At 35.9% G+C, this 19,343-nt stretch overlaps 1 protein-coding gene across 1 annotated transcript in view; it reads right to left on the bottom strand.

Moving 5' to 3' along the window:
- FHIP1A (FHF complex subunit HOOK interacting protein 1A) overlaps positions 1-19,343 on the bottom strand; it is a 217,068-nt gene that overhangs the window by 159,048 nt on the left and 38,677 nt on the right. Inside the window, exon 2 of the mRNA XM_045552111.1 lies at positions 954-1,076. The gene's annotated coding sequence lies outside the window, so the exon portion shown is untranslated. The remainder of the gene's footprint in view (positions 1-953; positions 1,077-19,343) is intronic.

Below are 19,343 nucleotides of genomic sequence, written 5' to 3'. Positions count from 1 at the left end.
AAGCTAAAATCAAGTGAAAAACTATAGAACAGCTTTAAATATATACACACACACATACACCCACACACAAAGATTAAGTAGAGGTCTGATTTTACTGCATCAGGGTGTCAATCTTTGGTGACACTGCAGATTTACAATGCAGATTCCCAAGCCCTGCCCTTACCATTCTGATTCTGATACACTAGTTTTGGGGCCTAGTAATATCATGTATTTGAAACAAGAGCTCTAATAACATTGTGAGAAACATTGCAAAACACACCCCCAGGGGATGGTTTATAAGAGGCAAATTATAAAGCCTTAGAGGTATACCTTATAAGGAAGTTTAGATCTCATTTTATTTAATCTGATTAATACAGGAACCTTTCTACTATTCTGACAGATTGATTGTTGACTGATTTTAATAAGAAAGAATACCAACATTTATACAGCCAAATAAATAACATATGCCTCTCTGTAAACTATGAAGCCTAATCAATTGTTTTAACTACCATTGTTTGAAACTCAGAGTAATTTCTTCTTAGAATTAATCTTCAATACAATGTATAAGCCTTCAAACACACACACACAAATCACAAAAAGAAAAACTGGTTTCCTTATGTTATTGCTCCTTCTTGTTTTTGATCAAAATTAAAATACCCCAGATTCATCACCCAAGCTCTAAATGAGCTTATAGCCTATTTCTCAAATACACGCTTACAGGGTTGAGATATGCCACCACAGAACACAGGATGCTTCAAAGAATGCTACCAGAGGATCAAGATGCAGTTCCCAAAGAAAGATTTTAAAAATGCTTTGGGTAGAGGATACAGTGTAGCCTCTCAAAAAGATTGTTTTAAACAAGATAATGTTCACCTGGATGTGTAAGTTGAAGTAGGCTTGTTTTAAAAAAAACATAATATACTATTGAACATTACTAAAAACATATCAATAGTAGTAAGAAAATAAGACATTACCTGTGATTGCTCTCTTCAATAGCCTACTGCTGGGTTGCATTTGCTCACTTCACCCTTCAGAGGAGTGGAAAAGATTTCTCCAACATTTGGCTCTGCTGGAAACCTCCAGAAGACTTTCAAAATCTATAGAAAGGAATAAAAAATGTCCCACAATCATTAACAAACTGCAGAATCCAATCTAAGTTTCTCCATTTTTTTTCCTCCCCTCCAATTTACCACTATTTGTTGAATATTGAGTGGGTTCTCCTCAGATTGCATTTGTCTTTATGTAAAAATAAATAAATAAATAAATAAATAAATAAATAAATAAGCAAGCAAGCAAGCAAGCAAGCAAAAAGCAAATCTTTATTTAGCAATTTGAATGCTAGCCAAAAATGAGAAGCTCCTGCTGGGTAACAGAAAATAGAGAGGGATTCTTCCATCTTCTAAGAGATGTTAAGTAATTATATGCTTCCTTTAGGAGAGGAAAAAAAAATGTGAAACTAAATAAATCTACATCCATAGACCAAAAGCATCACATTAAGATAATAATAATATAATATAAAATAGCAAAGGAAGAATCACAAATAACTTTTATAAACATCCAAAAATGTATAATGCTCCCAAATGTGCCCTGATACCTTTGACTTATCCAGATACTGACACTTGAAAGTTCAGTTTTTTGCCATCCCACGAGCGAAGTCCACTTTGGTTTTAGACATGCATCTCCTATCATCAGGGTTAACTAGTAAGATTAGTTTCACAACACAAATGCATGGCTTAACCCCTACTGTACAACCAGAAAAACATGAGTTTGAAAAGAAGCAGGCTAGAAAATTATCCTACCTGAGAGAAATATACAGAACAAAAGCTAGAGGTGTTCAAGACAGCAGTAAGAACATCTAAAAAAACTAACAGTTAGTACAAAAGGCAGAAGCTAATGTAAATATGAAACAAAACCGCAAGAAGCCACCATTCAACATCACAATAGGTGGAAGCTAGACAAAATTTTTAACAAAGTACATTTTTTAAGAAAACAATAAATACTATACTTAATAAATCACGGAAGCTATTTAAATGCTAATAACTGAAAAACAGTCAAGTAAATTTGCCACAACCACATAATTAATCACAATTCTGTCAGCCATTACGAAATTTTCATTCTGGCCGGGCGCGGTGGTTCACGCCTGTAATCCTAGCACTCTGGGAGGCCAAGACGGGTGGATCACTCGAGGTCAGGAGTTCGAGACCAGCCTGAGCAAGACCTCGTCTCTACTAAAAATAGAAATAAATTATCTGGACTACTAAAAATATATATATAGAAAAAATTAGCCGGGCATGGTGGCGCATGCCTGTAGTCCCAGCTACTCAGGAGGCTGAGGCAGTAGGATTGCTTAAACCCAGGAGTTTGAGGTTGCTGTGAGCTAGGCTGATGCCACAGCACTCACTCTAGCCCGGGCAACAAAGTGAGACTCTCAGGAAAAAAAAAAAAAAATTTTTCATTCTACAATGTGCACATATATATAAACACACATAATTCAAAACATCACATTGTACACAATAAATACAATTGTATCTATCAATTTTAAAAATAATTTTAAAATAAAATAAAAATTTTGTAACTTTATAATAAAATGTAAAATGTAATGTATAAATAATACAGAAAGTAAAATCAGAGTACAATGTTGTAATTACAACTACTTATACAAAAAGAAATAAACAAGATGCAATTTCTTCTGATACAAATATCAGGTAAAATATTTTCCGAACTACAGATGGGCTAAAGTGAACAATTCAAGTCAGAGGCTCGTACAACAATCATGTCTTTTCAAATTCTCTATATAGCAAGGATCTCCCAAGCCCCAAAGGGTGAACCACTCATTGATGTAATAATTTTTCTGCAATAGTCCAATATAATAAAAGATATTTCCCCAGAAGTCTCTATAAAGAGGTAGTTCGTGTGTGCGCGTGTGTGTGTGTGTGTGTGTGTGTGTGTGTGTGTGTGTTTAACCTATAGATGGCTTCAAAAGCTTTGAATACCTTTTCTTATAACAAACATTTCACAGAAGGAAAAATAACTTGGAGGAGGGACACACAATGTGACCTAAGTCTTCAAAACTGGGCACTGTGGTGATAGTGACCAGTCCTGAAAAGAGTGGAGTTGGAAAAGTAAAGGATAACATTTTGCATGCAAATAAACAAGTTCCTCATATTCAAATTTTCTCAATACCCTCAAATCAGCCTTCTTCACTCTAATCAATTAATCATTAAGTATCTGGGAATGAGCAGTATCACCTTATAATCAAATCCCTGGGCATTTAATTGCAAGAGGTTTTTCGAGTAACAAAATTCTACTTCTTCCATAATCCCACATGAACAGTTTTATCATCATGTACTGGAGAGAGATGGGCTTTACTGATGCCTCCTAAGAATTACAGATTGCTTCCAGATGCTTTTCAGGTGATTTCAAGCCTTTCCTCCTTTTGCAATTCGTGAATTATGAAAGGGCATCCCTAATTCATGAGAAATACTTCTCCCATCTCACTTCCATTATCATATATCCTCCCCTTACACTCTACAATATTAGGCACTCACACCTATATGCCTTTACTTAGGTAATAAGGCATGCTGTGTATCAGTTAAGGGCTTTACTAAGAACCACTCTTGTATTTTACCATCATGATTCTGCCAGTAGCAACGCTTCGTGACTTCAAAAGAAGCCGAGTCCTTTAACAGAAATGCACAGAATGACATCGAAAGCAAGGTTAAACGGAATTCAAGTAAATTGAGAGAACTCTCTTAAAATTCACTGGGTCTTAATAATTCTCTTGGTTGTCATCTCATTTAAAAACAAAATATGTCTCCTGCCAAAAAAGGGCGGGGGAGTTGGCAGTTAACAATTCAGTCATACTCAAATCTCTCCCCAAGCAAGTACTTTCCTTCTAACAAAACATTTTACCTCTACATAATAACATCAAATTCAGGCTCACAGTCCTTCTGTGTAATAGCTATGTCACGTCCCTAATTTCAACAGAGGAGCAAAATTTAAAAGCTCATTTCCAGATGGCATAAATTCAGTGAATTTAGACCTCTACTGTGTCAAGTTCAGAAATATGCTAATAGGCAGAGAGTGCATAAAAGCACAGCAAAGCCACCAAATGAACACTTTGGGGGGGTGGATAATTAACATCTACATCATGATTTTCCTGTACATCAGAGAAAACAAATGCAGGGGCATTTATATGAAAGGTGTGGATTATCCATAGCATTGTATTAATTGATCTGTGATATAATCAAGTGCTTTCCTGGAGGCTAATTAAATCAGCCAGTGAAGAAAGAAGTCTCAAACAATTCAACAAGTCTTCAAATACATGAAGCTGACTATGAGCTAATTACTGAATAATTTCATTCTCCAAAAGGACTGAACTGAGAGAAGTAACACATATTCACATGTGGATACATGCATAGTAGAACAAAACATTCTACACAGGCCCACAATCTTCACTGATTCCATTCAGCACACTAATAATAACTTAAAGTCTTAAAATGGGTAGACACATACCAGTCACCTAAATCAAATCCCTGAATTTTACAGATGATAAAACTGAAGCACAGGGAGGATAAGTGACCTGTTCAAAATTAAGTAGTTGACAAAAGATAAAGACAGAGGTAGAAGACATATCATCTAACTTAAGCAGTAATGCTGTCTTCTCCACATGGAGCTCACAATTCCTCGACAATCAACCCACTGAGTTGATTACATTCCTCCCCCTCAACAGCCACAGTTTAAACCTTTGGGAAAAGTTAAATCAAATAAAGCTGTAATCTTCGATTTCCAGTGAATCAATCCCTGAGATTTCACATTAATTATATAGAATTGTCTTTTTTAACCAAGAAACCCAGTGTAATTTCAGTGACTTTTAAAGGGTCTCAACTGCAGAACAAACTACTGAGTTGGAGCATATCACAGGGGAGGGAAAGCCGGCAGAGAACACATGCATGTTAGGAATGTACATCAAGAATGCCAATTTATTAAAATGAATAATGAAGGTGAACAAAACTAAATTCAAGTATTAAAGTTATGTTTTCCAACATGACAACTACTTACAAGGTGTTTCTTTAAAAAAACAAAAAAGTAGTCACTGTTTAAGGTTTTGTAATCAAATAAATTTGAAAAATGCTGCATTCTAAATGTCCCTCTTGACTATTCACAAAGCACATTTTGTGTATTAAGGCTCTAAGAAGACCTAGAGAAAGGAAGCCTGCTTAGTTTTGTTTAGCCCAATGTTTCCCAATACTATTTGTCATCTTCGATTTGCAGAGCTTGTATTGACATCCTCCAAGAAATACAGTTCAGGAAGTATACATAGCATTCTTGAAGGAAAAACCTGAGTATGACACCCATTAAGCAATACTGACAGTGAGATGGGCTTCCTCTTCCAGACTCAACTGTTAAGAATCAACTCGTGAGGCAAAAGAACTCTGTTTCTACAATGAAAAAAAAACTACCACTAACATGTAATAATTGCCAAGTGCCAGGTATGTCCTACATGCAATTTTTTTTTGAGAAGAGCCTGTGCATGTCTTCAGCCACCAAATTATCTCCCCCAGAAGTTGTATCTATTCATATATAAACAAAACATTTTATATGTATCTTTTTTTACACAAATAAACATATTATAGGTGCTCTTCTTTACCTTGCATTTTTCATCAAACAACATATACTGGCACTTTTTCCAAACTGATAATTTTTATGACTATACAGTTTCTAATGTATAGCTGTAACAAAATGAAATTTATTCAATGCCCCATTATGAACAATTAGGTTGTTTCCAATCTTTAGCCATTATAAACACTACTATAATCAGTATCTTTGTACATAAATCATTTTCTCATGCAATAATATACACGTACAGTATATGCAGGACACATTCACAGTACATATGAATGTATATATTATCTAGGATGGTGTATCTGTATCTAGAATAAATTTCTAAAACTGAAATCCTAGTCAAAGGAATACAGGGTTTTTCATGTTATAGATCTTGCCAAACTGCCCACTAAATAGACTATTATTTTGCACTCATAGTCTCTATAGAGTAGGTTATAAAACTTTTTAATCTTTGTCCACTGAACCATGACAAATGGTACCTCAGAGTAGATGTCATGTGCATATCTCCTACAATGAGTGAAGTCAAGCATCTTTCCATATGTTCAAAAGCCACTGTTATTTTCCTTCTCATAGACTATTTGTATCCCTTGTCCATTTTTCTACTGGGTTGTTGGACTTTTTCTTATGAACTTTGAGGAGATCTTTATTAGAAAATTAGTCCCTTTGTGATTTGAAAAGCAAATATTTCTCCCAATTTTCTTGTTCCTTGTCTTATGCAAGATTTTGTCAGGTTTTTTTTTTTAAATGTAATCAAATTTATCAACCTCTTCTTTTATGGTTTCTCAGTTTTCTCTCTTACCTAGAAAGACATATGTACTCCAAGATTATACAATAATTTTCCCATGTTCTTCTAGAAACTAGCTTTTTTAAGAATTCCTGTTTAATATAGATTGATTTTGGCTTAATATTTGAGGTATTACTGCAAACAACACTTTTCCCTAGGCAGCTACCTGGTTATCCCACTACTATTTATTGAATAGAGCATCTTTCCCCAACTAATCTGAAATACCACATTTATTGTATGCTATATATGGTATTTGATAACACCAGTGTTTCAATTATTGTAGCCTTTCTAAACTAGTTATCCTCCTTTTCAGAATTGTCCTCGCAATTTGTGCTTGTTTACTTTTCCAAATGACCACAAGATCAGCTCGTTTAGTCCCCATCAAAACCCTATTGTTATTTTTACTGGAATACATAAAACATATGGATTAATTTAGGGAAAATTACCATCTTTAAATCCAAGAACATGACAGGCCTTCCAATTTTTTCATATATTTTTTGTATCCCTCAGGAGCCTTTTTAAATGCTTACATACATGGCATACACATTATTTCTTAAGTTTATTTTTAGGTATTTTAATCTTTTTTATGCTAACGGTCTTTTTTCCACTGTATCTTCTAGTTGGTTATTGTTAGTATACATGAATGTTGACATAATTTAGTATCCAGGCACATTTGTACATTATCTTAATCTTTAAAATTAGTTTTTCACTTTATTCTCTTGGATAATCTAGTCATATCATATATTCCTATTATTTGCAAATAACATGTATCTCCTTTCTGATTTTTATATCTTTATGACTTTATTTTTTTTTCTTCTCACCCAGTTTCACTGGCTTGTGATTCCAAAACACCACTAGTAAATAGTGAAAATAGTGGACATCCTTATTTCAGTCCTTATGTTAACTGGAATGTTCTCAAATTCCCTTTTAAGCCCAAGACAGTTTTGGGGTTGAGATAGACACACTTTACCTTGCTAAGGATATTTGCCTATTATATTTTGAGGGATTTTTACAAAATCAGTAATAAATATTGAATTTTATCAAATGCCTTTTCTATAAGAAATGGTCAAGTGATTATTTTCACTTATATTTAACAAGATGATGAATATAATTAATAAATTTCATACTATTAAACCCTTCTTGCATTCCCAAAATAAACCTCACTTGTTATGGTGTTTTATTCTTTTAATGTGTATGAAGTTCATATTAAATACATTATTTCCTAAGCAACCCCACAAGCTGGGCACTACTATCAAGCCTGCTCTGCCCGCTCCTCACTCTGCTCCAGCCACACTGGCCTCCTCACTGTCCCTCAAACACACCAAGCTTACTCTTACCTCAGAGAATGTGTAATGCCTGCCAGACTTGCCATTCCCCGAATCCTCTGATCCCCAGATATCCTCATATCACTCCTCTCTGCATTTGTTCTCTGCTTACATGTGATGTGATTACAGAGGCCTTCCCTGTCTGCCCACATAAAGCAGAAATCACCTTCTAATCTTGTCTCTACCTGACCCTTTTTCATTTTGTTTATAGCAACTGTCACCATCTAACATGTATTCACATGTGGAATATTTAATTTCTGTTAATTTATGATTTCTATTAATTTGTATTCCATTTCCCCCAGTAGAATGTAAGCTCCACAAGAGTATTGCTCACTTCCCAGCACCAAGAGCAGGCCTGGCACCCTGGCACATGGAAAAAATATTTATTGAATGAACAAATGAATGAATGGACACCCAATTTTATACATAAGAAAACTGAAGGTTATAGAAATTAAGTAACTAAAGTCACACAGTGGCAGAGCTGAGAATGAAACCCCAGTCTAACTTCCAATTCCCTACCCTTAACCATTAAAACAAATGACAGGTCACTTCAAGCCATAGAAAATGCTCATATAATCTTATGAATGCTAAAGACCAAGTCAATGACACTGCTGATTGAAAATCAGAGGAAAACTATGTAGATGGTCCCTGTACAAAAGAATCAGAGGATAGATTCCAAAGAATTCCTTGGAAATTATGGGAATTATATTAAGTGAGCTTTCCTCTCTCGATACCGTGAACCTCACAGCAAGCATCACAAAGCTCTGACCTTCATCCACATGTATCCTGAGGTATCTAAAATAGCCATTCGTCCCTGGATGCTTCAGGGATGAATGGCTAATAATCATGTGTTTACTCCTGGCACTGGCAGACACACATACTGGAAGTACCACTTCCCAGGGGACTAGTCATATTATGACCAGTTCAAACATTACAGATCTAGCTTTGAAAAAAATATTTGCTCTTTCAAAACCAAAGAATCTTTCGTGGTTTCAACAAGCAAGTTACAATCAGGTATTCTTCATGTTCTTTTTCTCCTCTATCACTGGGATACTTTCTTTCCTTGAACCAACTTTAGGCTAAAGACAAAATATCACAAATTTCCATTTCTGTCATTAAACAGTATAGTATCTTTAATTTTTTCCAAAACTTAATCAAACCCTGTATTTTAGAACTGTGGGGCTGATCCAACATTGCAATGTGTCACATTTAATTCCATCAATGCAAAGCATAATGAGCAAAGATTGAGTTAGTGAGGCATAACTAAATGTTTTGAACCTGTGAATTTAAAAAGCAAGGCCCATTTGTGTTATTTCTAAATAGTAAATAAAATCATTTTCCAACATTTCACTATCAAATTACAGTAATTTTTCCACCAGCACACACTTGAGGAAAGCCACAAAAAGACTTTTCTAACAGTTCATTCTATTATTGCTCATAACCTTCTAAATATTTCTCCTCATTGGCTTCCATTCAAAGGTAAATGGAAAGCAGTAAAATTTATGGAAAATATATTCAACTGCTTAAAATACATCAACCAAAAGAAAAAAGATTTTAGAGCTGTATTATGAGTTGTGAAATTGCATTGCCTTCACTTAGCTTTCAGTTTCAATGATAGGTAACAAAACTGACAGACTGGTCAAGTTCCAAAACACCTCCTATTCAGAGCCTAACTCTTCCATCTCAAATTCTCACCTTGGTCAAGGCCAGAGTAAACACCTGTCCTTCACATTTTCACACAACGTCACTTTGTATGCTACAAATATAAGCTTTCATGCAGGGAAGAGGCAAATTCCAGTGCACTGGAAAAAATTTCTGCTCTCTTAAACTAGTCTGTCAATTGTTCCCTTGACTTTCTTGGCTGTCAAGATGGTAAAAGGAGGAAAAGGATCTTTCTGTAAAACTGTAAAGTATAACCAGATAAGTTTGCCCTTTAAGCTCTTCACACAGCGAGAGGTAAAATCAAACTCAAGTCTAAGGTTTAAAATTTAGCTACGAAAATTATATGCTAGCAATTGACTGAAATGTTGCAAGATTTCAATAAAAGAAGATTAAAGTCAATTGAAGTCAATTTTTACATTTCATGGGCCAAGGAAGGGACATTTAAAAAGAACTTTTAAAAGTAACATTTTAAAGATACCATACTTTATAAATTTAAGAAGAAAAATGACAATTGTACCAGTTCAGAAATGCCTCAGAGTAAGGGAAGTGAGGGAGTCTAATGAGCATTAAGTATTTAAAAAGGAAGCTAAGGTCTTAAAATTTAAAAAAAAATAAAAATAAAAATAAAAAAAGATTAGCCTTGAGAAAAAATTCACATTAATAAAACTCAGCTTCACACAGGAAAGTAATTTACATCCTGAGCATTAACTATTTAAAAAGGAGGCTAGAGTCTTAAAATTTAAAAAAAAAAAAAGATTGGCCTTGAGAAAAAACTCACCTTAATAAAATTCAACTTCATAAAAGAAAGTAATTTATTCATCTTGCATAACACTATTTCATTTTATTTAGTCCTTTCTCTAAGAATTCTAGAGATCTTTATAAATATTATACAGTTAATCCTTCATTTACCAGTATAAAAGGAAAAGGCACTATTATTATCGTTTACAAACATACAAGAGATTTTAATAACCAAAAAACGAGAAAATTTCAGGACACCTCAAAGAAAAGGAGTCAGGAAGTAAGTACATCCTTTTTGGCTTGGGTTTTTTGGAGGGCAGAAGGTGAAATATACAACAAAAACGGAAATATGTGCAATATAAGACTGCCTTAAGTAAGCAAGCAGATTTGGGGTTTATTGTGCAATGGTCTTGCCACAGACTTGTAGGGGGAAAAAAAGCTTGATATAATTTCAGTTCATATTCCAACATTCAAAAATACCTTTTTAATATCAAGTCCTAGAGGTGTTGCACATTTTATAATCCCAACAAATAGACTACCATCAGACATTACCACTTACATTTCTGCCTTTGAATCCTGGAAGTAAGAGATGTCCAGAAGCATTAAGTGGCTGACAAAATTCTAACTTTCATATGAAATCCTAACAGAGAAAATATTAAGACAATGAAGTAAGACAAGTTGCTACCAAAAAAACCAAAACAAAACAGCAAAAGGAAGAAATTCCACTATTTTCAGAGGCAGGCTCAAAAGGGACAGTGCTGTAAACATCCTTGGCAGTCACAGGGCACCTTGTACATGTCTCTATTAGTACTCATTTACATGTTTTTATCCCCACAGGAGGCTGAGATCTACTTGATGGCAAGGACTTGGCTTCATATCATCCTGGCCTATGAGCCACAGAATTCAAAGAAATGAACCAAGTGTTGAGTCAATTAACCTTTTTAAAATTCTCTTGATAAAAATATTCATAGTGTTTATGTTATGTGAATTTCATCTCAATTTTTTAAAGTACAAAAAAAAAAAAAAGAAAACCATGGCCTGAATACACATTTAAAGCTAACTGACAGGGAAAGAGTCTTTTTAAATTATCAAGGCAAAGCTATTTTGAAGTCAGATCATAAATCACTGGACTCTAACTTAATGGTAATATGTTTTACAATAAATAATAAGCCTTGTAATCACACATGTGTGTTTGTCCAGACAGGTAAGTGCACAACCTCAAAATACCCACCAAGTTATGTGTGGTTTCTAGGTCTGCTGATTTGCATGCTGCTGAAACTACGATTTACTTTCTTTATTTAGATATGAATACATTCCACAATACAGGATCTACCATAGGAAGCATAGATTCAGAGTGCTGTTTTGGTTTTGATTTTCTTTTTTTCCTTATTGGAAAAAAAATACACTAAAGTTGAAGAAAAAAAAAAAAGAACAATGCCAGGAGAGACTCGGAGTTAAAAGAAACTCTGGGGGAGTCTAGGGACCTGTTTCACTTCAGGCTCCCTCCTGGCCTCAATTCTTTGAATCTATTATGCTTCCAAGAAACGTAAAGACCACCACCATAGGTTGGGGGACTGACTGGTACCTGGTCCTGGAGCTCCTGAACCAAGCACCTTTCCCTGATCTCCCTTTATCACCTCTGCATATGCACTCATTGATCCCAAGATAATAAGATTCCCCTGAAACTGAAACAACAAAAAACCTCATTCAAGTAAAAATGTGATCTTTGGCATCATGCTCTGATTTTGAAAGGTCAAGTCCACACCAGCCAGCAATTGAAACAATTAACTAACATCATGCCCACTGTCTCTGCCCCAGAAATTAAAATCCTGGAACAAAAACGCAATACGGCCACAGGCCAAAGAAAGGAAAATGAAAATTTCAGTAGAAGAATGCAGAAGGCAAAGATATTATTATTAATTACCCAGTCTAAACTCATAATATTGACATCAGTGACTAGAAGAACACAGAGCTTTCACATGCTACGTCAGGTTTCACTAGATAGATTGTGAGAAGGCAGGCAGGAACTCTCTTCTCTTTATTCTCATTACTGTTCAACAAATCACAAATGTACTGATCCTAAAATTAATACAGATATTTTATATTCCACCCCAAAATAATGTCTAAATGACATTAATATGCTTATTCACTTGCTCAGAGTTCACTGTCATAATCAAACCTCTGACCTGCTGGCAGAAAGAAATACCATCACACTCACTAATACCTTTTCTACCCACAGGATGGCTGGGAACTGAAATAAATAACTGACATATTTTCAGTGACCCCACTGAAGTGAGAGAGTAATTCAAGCCCAAACAAGAATCTTTATAAGAATTTTTCTAAGCAAAAATACTCCTTTTGAAAAATGCTCTGGCCCCAAGCCTCAGCACAAACACCTTTTATATACCACCTTGCTTTAACATACAGCATCTCTTTACTGGCTGAATCGTAGACATAGCATGTTTTCAAAGTAAAAGTAAATTAAATATCCACACATACAGCTTTCTTTTCTACACTATTAGGCAAAAAGCTGGAGTAGAATAAGCTGAAGTGCTGACCTCTGGCTTAAAATGGAATTACCCTACTACACATTATTTAAAAATGCAAAGCACAATTCTCAAGTTAATTTGTCACTTGGAGAAATCACTGTGCTTTTATGATGAGAATTCATTTATGAGAAGCTCTTAGCACAGTTTTCCCCTTAACCTTCTCAATTTATCTTACATTTGCTTCTCTTCCACAGCAAACTTTTATGTGCAAATTTAAGGCTATGTAATGTAAGTTACAAGGGCACTAGTCTTTGAAACCCAAAGAACAATCTAACGAAAATGAGGTGATGTTACCAGCTGCCAATGATTTGCCATCTCCTGACCCAACTTGCTAAAAAATATGATTGGGCAGGATTTTGTAAGATCTCTGGGGAGGACAAAATAAGATGGGCTGTGACTAGCTTTTATTTGACTGTGAAATGGGAAAATTTTATGTATAAAGTTTTGTTTTTTAAAAAACCACTAAAATAAGGAACAGCAAAAAAAAAAATCCACTATTTTAACATGATCCATTTCCTTTAGAGACAATAATGATTTTACATCTCAGTAAAAAAATTAGTCTTCTACACTTTTGAGAATTCTCTAGGCATCATAAAAGCATATTTAGAAGGAACTAGAGCATGAGTCCAGTGGGAGTACCCACAGTTTCAATATGATGGGTGAATCTAGTGATACTGTTTCACTCTTTTCCCTAAGGCTCAGTGTTATCACCTGTAAAAATAGGGATAATATCCTTACATACCTCACTGGATCGAATTTTAAAAAGAAACCATACCTGACATTACTGGATAAGCTAGAAAGCACTATCCAAATGCATTACTATTGTTGACAGCAACGAGTGTGCACCATTCCCAAACACAGAAAAGCAAAATCGCGTAAGTACAGAACCAGTCTTACTCCACTTAATGTATACAGTAACATACGAGTAGACAAGACAGGCTAAAATAGGATTGCAAAATTTGAACTGAAAGCTCTTCTAGTTCAATGGCTATAAATCTTATGAATACTTTGTAAAACTATTATCCAAAAGCAACTAAATCAGCTTTTTGTTAAAGGCAGGGGGGCGGGAAGGGAAGGGCAGAGCCTTTCCAGAATCTGGTGAAAACTATGGACCCTCTACCCACAAAAAGTACATCTATATATTCAAGCACAGCTTATTTTTCTGCTATTAGGGGTGGTTCTTCAGATCCCAGGCTAGGATCCCCCACTACAGGCTACTGAATGACTGCCTAGTTAATCATAAAGACACAAGAGAAAAAGAACAGGGAAATAATGATAACAAAGTACCCCAGATAAGATGATGATGTATATACAGGTGCTGCCCTTAGGAAATCTTCCCTTAGACCCTCCCTGGAGACATGAAGCTACAATTCCCGAGTTACCTCAGCAGTATTCAGACAAATGAGGCCCTGGTAAGGTCAAGCAGAAAATCACTTCCTTTGATAAACAACCATGCTTCCAACAATAAGGTAACATCTAAAACTTAGTGTTCATATACATCCAGTAGCTGCTTCAGAATTTCCCCATAAAAGGGGCTTAGTGGCAATCTAATTGGAAGCCTGAGCTAGGGTATTAGTTTTGAAGCTAAAGTTGCCTGAGACTTCACATAAGATTGAAAAAATACTGAATCTGCACAGGAAAGCAAGAAGAGTGCTATGAAAAGGGGGGGAGGCAGGGTTAAGGCCAATTTATGGCACTATCATGGGTTCACCGACACCAGTGGTTCTGAAACTTTAACACGCAACAGAACCACCTAGAAGGTTTATTAAATACAAATTGCTGGGCTTGGGCTCCACCCTCAAAATTTCTGATTCAGCAGTTCTGGGGAGCGGGGGACCAAAAATTTGTATTCTAACAAGTTTTGTGGATGCTGATACTGCTAATCAGGGGATCATACTTTTGAGAATTACTGATCTACATAATTAGAGCCTACCTCATCTAGGAAATCCCTCTTCAGCACTTTCATAATGCTATCTAGATGCCATATTCATCATCAAATTAAAAAAAAAAAAAATAGTACCACCCTGTCACCCAGGTCAGCCTGTCACCTGTGGTACGTACACTACATGCTGGTTGGGCTGAACATTCAAGATGCACAATAATAATGGTGAACTAATACCTTCTGTAACAACCTAGATGGAATTGGAGATTATCCTCCTAAGTGAAGTGTCGCAAGAATGGAAAAACAAACATCACATGTACTCACTATTAACTTGGAACTAAATGATCAACACTCATGTGTACATATGGTAGTAAAATCCAACGGAAGTCAAGCCGGTGGTTGGGGGAGCAAGGGATGGGTACATCTAACGGGTACAATGCACACTATCTAGGTGATGGACACACTTGTAACTTTCACTCAAACTGTACAAAAGTAATTCATGTAACCAAAACATTTGTACCCCTGTAATATTCTGCAATTTTAAAAAAAAGATACACAACAAGCTTCTTGATAACTAGTGAGTGTGTGTAGGTAATTCACAATACAGACAAATGCAGAGGAAGAACCTGGAACAGTTTTGTTTTAAAATTTTATCTTCAGGAAGGAATAAACAGCAAATTGGTGCTAAGAGTATTCACTTAACACTTAGTAATCCATCCATTACCCCAGAACTGTGGTTTTCAAATTGAGCTCCACAGAGCTCCAGATACTGAGTAGGAGGGGAGTAGAGAAATGATGGAGGCTTTTGGTCTTTCGATCTCTGTTCCTCTCTGAACCAGAAGTTCATCTTTTCTCTGACTGGGATCAATTCTATTTTTTAATGATTTTACTATCTCTTTAGGGGGCAAAAAATGTTTAAAAACCACTGGATTTGATTAGCTCTAGGATTCTTTCCATTTCTGTGATTCTATTATAATACAACAATCACAGGTTAAATGGCACATTACAAAAATAAAAATATCAAACTAGCCCAGGAGACTGACAGAGGCTACAAACAGCATCAGATTGAGCAGTTGGCAGTCAGATCACATTTGTGTTTGGTATGAAGGTCTAGACATCATACACAGGAGCTTCCAAACACACTGAGGGCAGCCACTGAGCCTCTGTAAGTGGAATATAAAAAACAGACGAATTCCAGGGGTAATTATCTGTACTTAATCTTGCCCAGTCAAACAGACACCTTGCAGAAAACAGGGTCTTTTCCATAAGTAAGTGCACAGTGATTCTGTGAGATACAGAAGAAGATGCCACATGCTCAGCATTGTCATCGGACAGGGCCACCTACTAAACAGTTAAAATTTTTCTTTATGACACATATTTATTTGTAAGCTGCCAGGCAAGCTGTGCATGAAATACTAGGATCATTACTACAGTCCACAACTGGACCACAGTTGAAAGGAAAGAACGGGAGGGTAGGGGGGCAGATGGGCATATCTTTTGCTAACAACTTTAATTTATAAGACCCATAATTCCACAGTTCAAAACCATCTACAAGGAGTAAAGAAGGAAGTATAACCTTCTAAATGGAAGGCCATCCACTCCTGGAATGCCAAAACAGTTCATAATGACTAAGGTGCCCTGTCATGGTATGGAAGATATGGATTTGGTATAAAACAGAAAGGACAGTGAGAACATCTTCAAGGCTACTAGGATCTCATACACACCATCATTCTACTTTCAACAATCCCCATTGCTACCTTCTTTGAGGGCAGCACCTAGAGGTAGGAAGAAAAGATAGTCTCAATTAAGTCAGTAATTTGCAATCTAGTTCCAACAGATGATCTAAATCAATCAGCAAAACCATCTCTTCTAAGCCAAAGTAGCCAGAATGTCTCTATACTAGAGGGATCATGGGGCTGGGGGAGGGCATCAGAGGTGTTATGTGTTCATTATTTCATTCAACAAAAATGTCTTCTGAGCTCCTTTGGCAATGATGAATAACACATAGTCCCAGATCTCAAGGAACTCACAGGGGCTCTGAAAGACCTACCCTCAACCAACCAACACAGTGAAGTCACACTTTATGGTCCAGGGAACTGGGTCAGAGTTCAAAGTCAAACCAAGGCAGCAATTACAAATAGTCAAAACTATCCCTGAAAATTCCCTGAAATTCCTCATAAAATACAGTACTATGCTATCTCTTGGTAAGTCCAAGATAAGCTGTTTTTCCTGACCTTTGGAAAACACTATTGTCTATTTACGTAAATACCAAAGAGAGTAGTCGGCTTGCCTTTTATGGGCCATGCTGTTAAAACCAAAATGTTCACATTCTGAGAGGAAATTAAATCTCCCTATAAACAGCAGGCTCACATCTCCCATCTCATGTTCACTCCAGGACTATGTTCATCATATTTCAATTGTTACTTCTTGCCTTTTTTTTCTTTTGGCCAAGTACATTAGCTGAATTCCCAGGAGCAAAATATGAATATAGTATGTCTCCACTGTAATATCATTATCTTAATATTTACCCAAAGGCATGCCAAAAATGCCATTTCTTTAATATACTGGAAATCCTTCTTTTAAATGTAACTATATACCAGGGACAAGATTATAAATTAACCCTACCCAAGAAAATGAGAGATTTTACCAAATTAGTTCCAGTTATCTGGAGAAACTAGAGACACCAGACAGTGAACAGGTAAGTTTTGGAGGTAGAAAGAAAATCAAGAAAGATACACAAGGTGAAGCATACCCCCTGCAAATTGGGTCCTGTGAGGGAACAATGTGAACCTAGGATGCATCTCAAGATGAGGCCTGGAGGGAGCAAGAGGGAGATTCCAATGACACACATGGCAAAGTTCTTCATGGCAGTCCCACCTTCCATGTTTTAGAAAGAGGGTCCCCCTTGCCCAAAGTCCTTCAGGTCAGGGGTGATTCAAGAAAAAGAGCCTGTTAGGTTTCTGATCTAACTCAACTAGATTACCCATCAGTTACACAGTCCCAACTGCTACTTTACTGTCTCTCTTACCTTCCAAGTCACATATACTGCTGTGGCTCCAAACTTCCCTAGAAGATAATATAGCCCCTTATATCCTTTATCCATTTTTTTAAATTTTTAAATTTTAATTTTAATTGATATATAATAATTGTACATATTCATGGGTACATAGTGATGTTTCGATACATATAATGTATAGTGACCAGAGCAGCATAAATAGCATATCCATCATTTCAAACATGTATCATTTCTCTGTGTTGGGAACATTCTGAAACTATGTATTATTGTTAACTATAGTCATCCTACAGTGGCACAGTCACAAGAATGCGTGCCATACCTACCATACCCCAGACTCAGCTAGGCAGTCTCAACAAAATAAACCTGACCATTTGCTGGGAAACCGGCCCTCTCCTATTCCCACAGACACATGTATGCATTACTTCATTCAACAACAAATGTTTTCTAAAAAAAACTCCCTGCCCCATCCTAAACATCTCTTTACCTCCCTTTTTTAGCCTTCTTTCCCTTATTTGTGTCAGACCATGGATTCCGGTGGTATTGCCCCCGACAAGGCTGCATACCTAACCACAGTCCGTCCTCATCACGCTATCATTTTCAGCTAGGTGGGCACCCCTCACTCTTTTGTCCTCTCGGGATTCCACCTCCTCTTCATCTGGTTTTCTTCACCCTTTGAATTACCTGATACTTAGCCTCTAATGCCCTGGAAGAATATATAGCACACTTAAAGGCAAAAAGGCACAAAAGAAAACTGTTTATACTAGTCAAATAAACTTCACACACATTTTCATACAACTACACAATTCAAGCTCTGTTCCATTTTCCTGGATACAAATGCTGCAGAAATCCTCCCCTCCTCCACAATAGCTGTAAAATCATTCATTTTTTCATTTCCCTCCTTCAGGGAATTCCTACTCTGCTCAGAACTCTTACTTAAGCTCAGTCCACACTTATCACCATCTTAAATTCTTCAGCTGATTTTGGAAATGAACATTTTTAAGCAGGCAATTAAAAAAGAGTAGTAAATCTGTTCTTGACAGGACTAGACTTAGCTCTAATGAGACAAAATGACAACTACAGGGCTTGCTGCCAAGGTATCATGAGCAGTCTCGGAATTAGACTCAAAATAGCTGATAGACTCTGAAAGACAGAGTGACCTTCTCTATACATTTTATCTTTGCTTGGTTTGCACTGTGTGCAAGATATGAAATTTAAAATATTAAGGTAGCAGTTTAGAAAGAGGCCTTCAATTCAATACTTGGGAAGAGGTGCTGGTGGTAGGTACTATAGCAGAGACTTACTAACTAGATGTGAGTAGCTATTTTTATCTGCAGAAAATATAAAACACATAATATACAGTTTTCATAAATGTTATGCTCTGAAATACTTCATTAATTTTTTTTCAACCTTGGAGGATAAAATGGTCACTTCTTTCCTAAAATGTTTTCCTCTCTCACACAAATTTAAACCTAATAGTAGGAAGACTTTTAACACAGGATCTCTAAAAAAACTATTTAATTTAAATGTAGAACATATTTAAAATTACCCACATTTTAATAAACAATGTGTCAGAATTCACATTATCATAATAATGTATCCTCAAATATCAAAAAGAAATACTATTTTTCACTAGATATCCCCAATTTTAAAAATGAATGTTTTTCTATATTGAAAGAAAACTAAACTCTTAAAACATAAAAAATCATAAGCATTCAGAACAGTGTTCTTGAGAGTCCCTTTATTTCATCTGTCCATAAAATTGAGAGCATCTGCCATGTGATAC

The sequence above is a fragment of the Lemur catta genome, chromosome 5 (assembly GCF_020740605.2).
Source record: "Lemur catta isolate mLemCat1 chromosome 5, mLemCat1.pri, whole genome shotgun sequence".
Taxonomy (NCBI): domain Eukaryota; kingdom Metazoa; phylum Chordata; class Mammalia; order Primates; family Lemuridae; genus Lemur; species Lemur catta.
The sequence above is the reverse complement of the archived record's forward strand: the minus strand, read 5'-3'. Positions and strand labels throughout refer to the sequence as shown.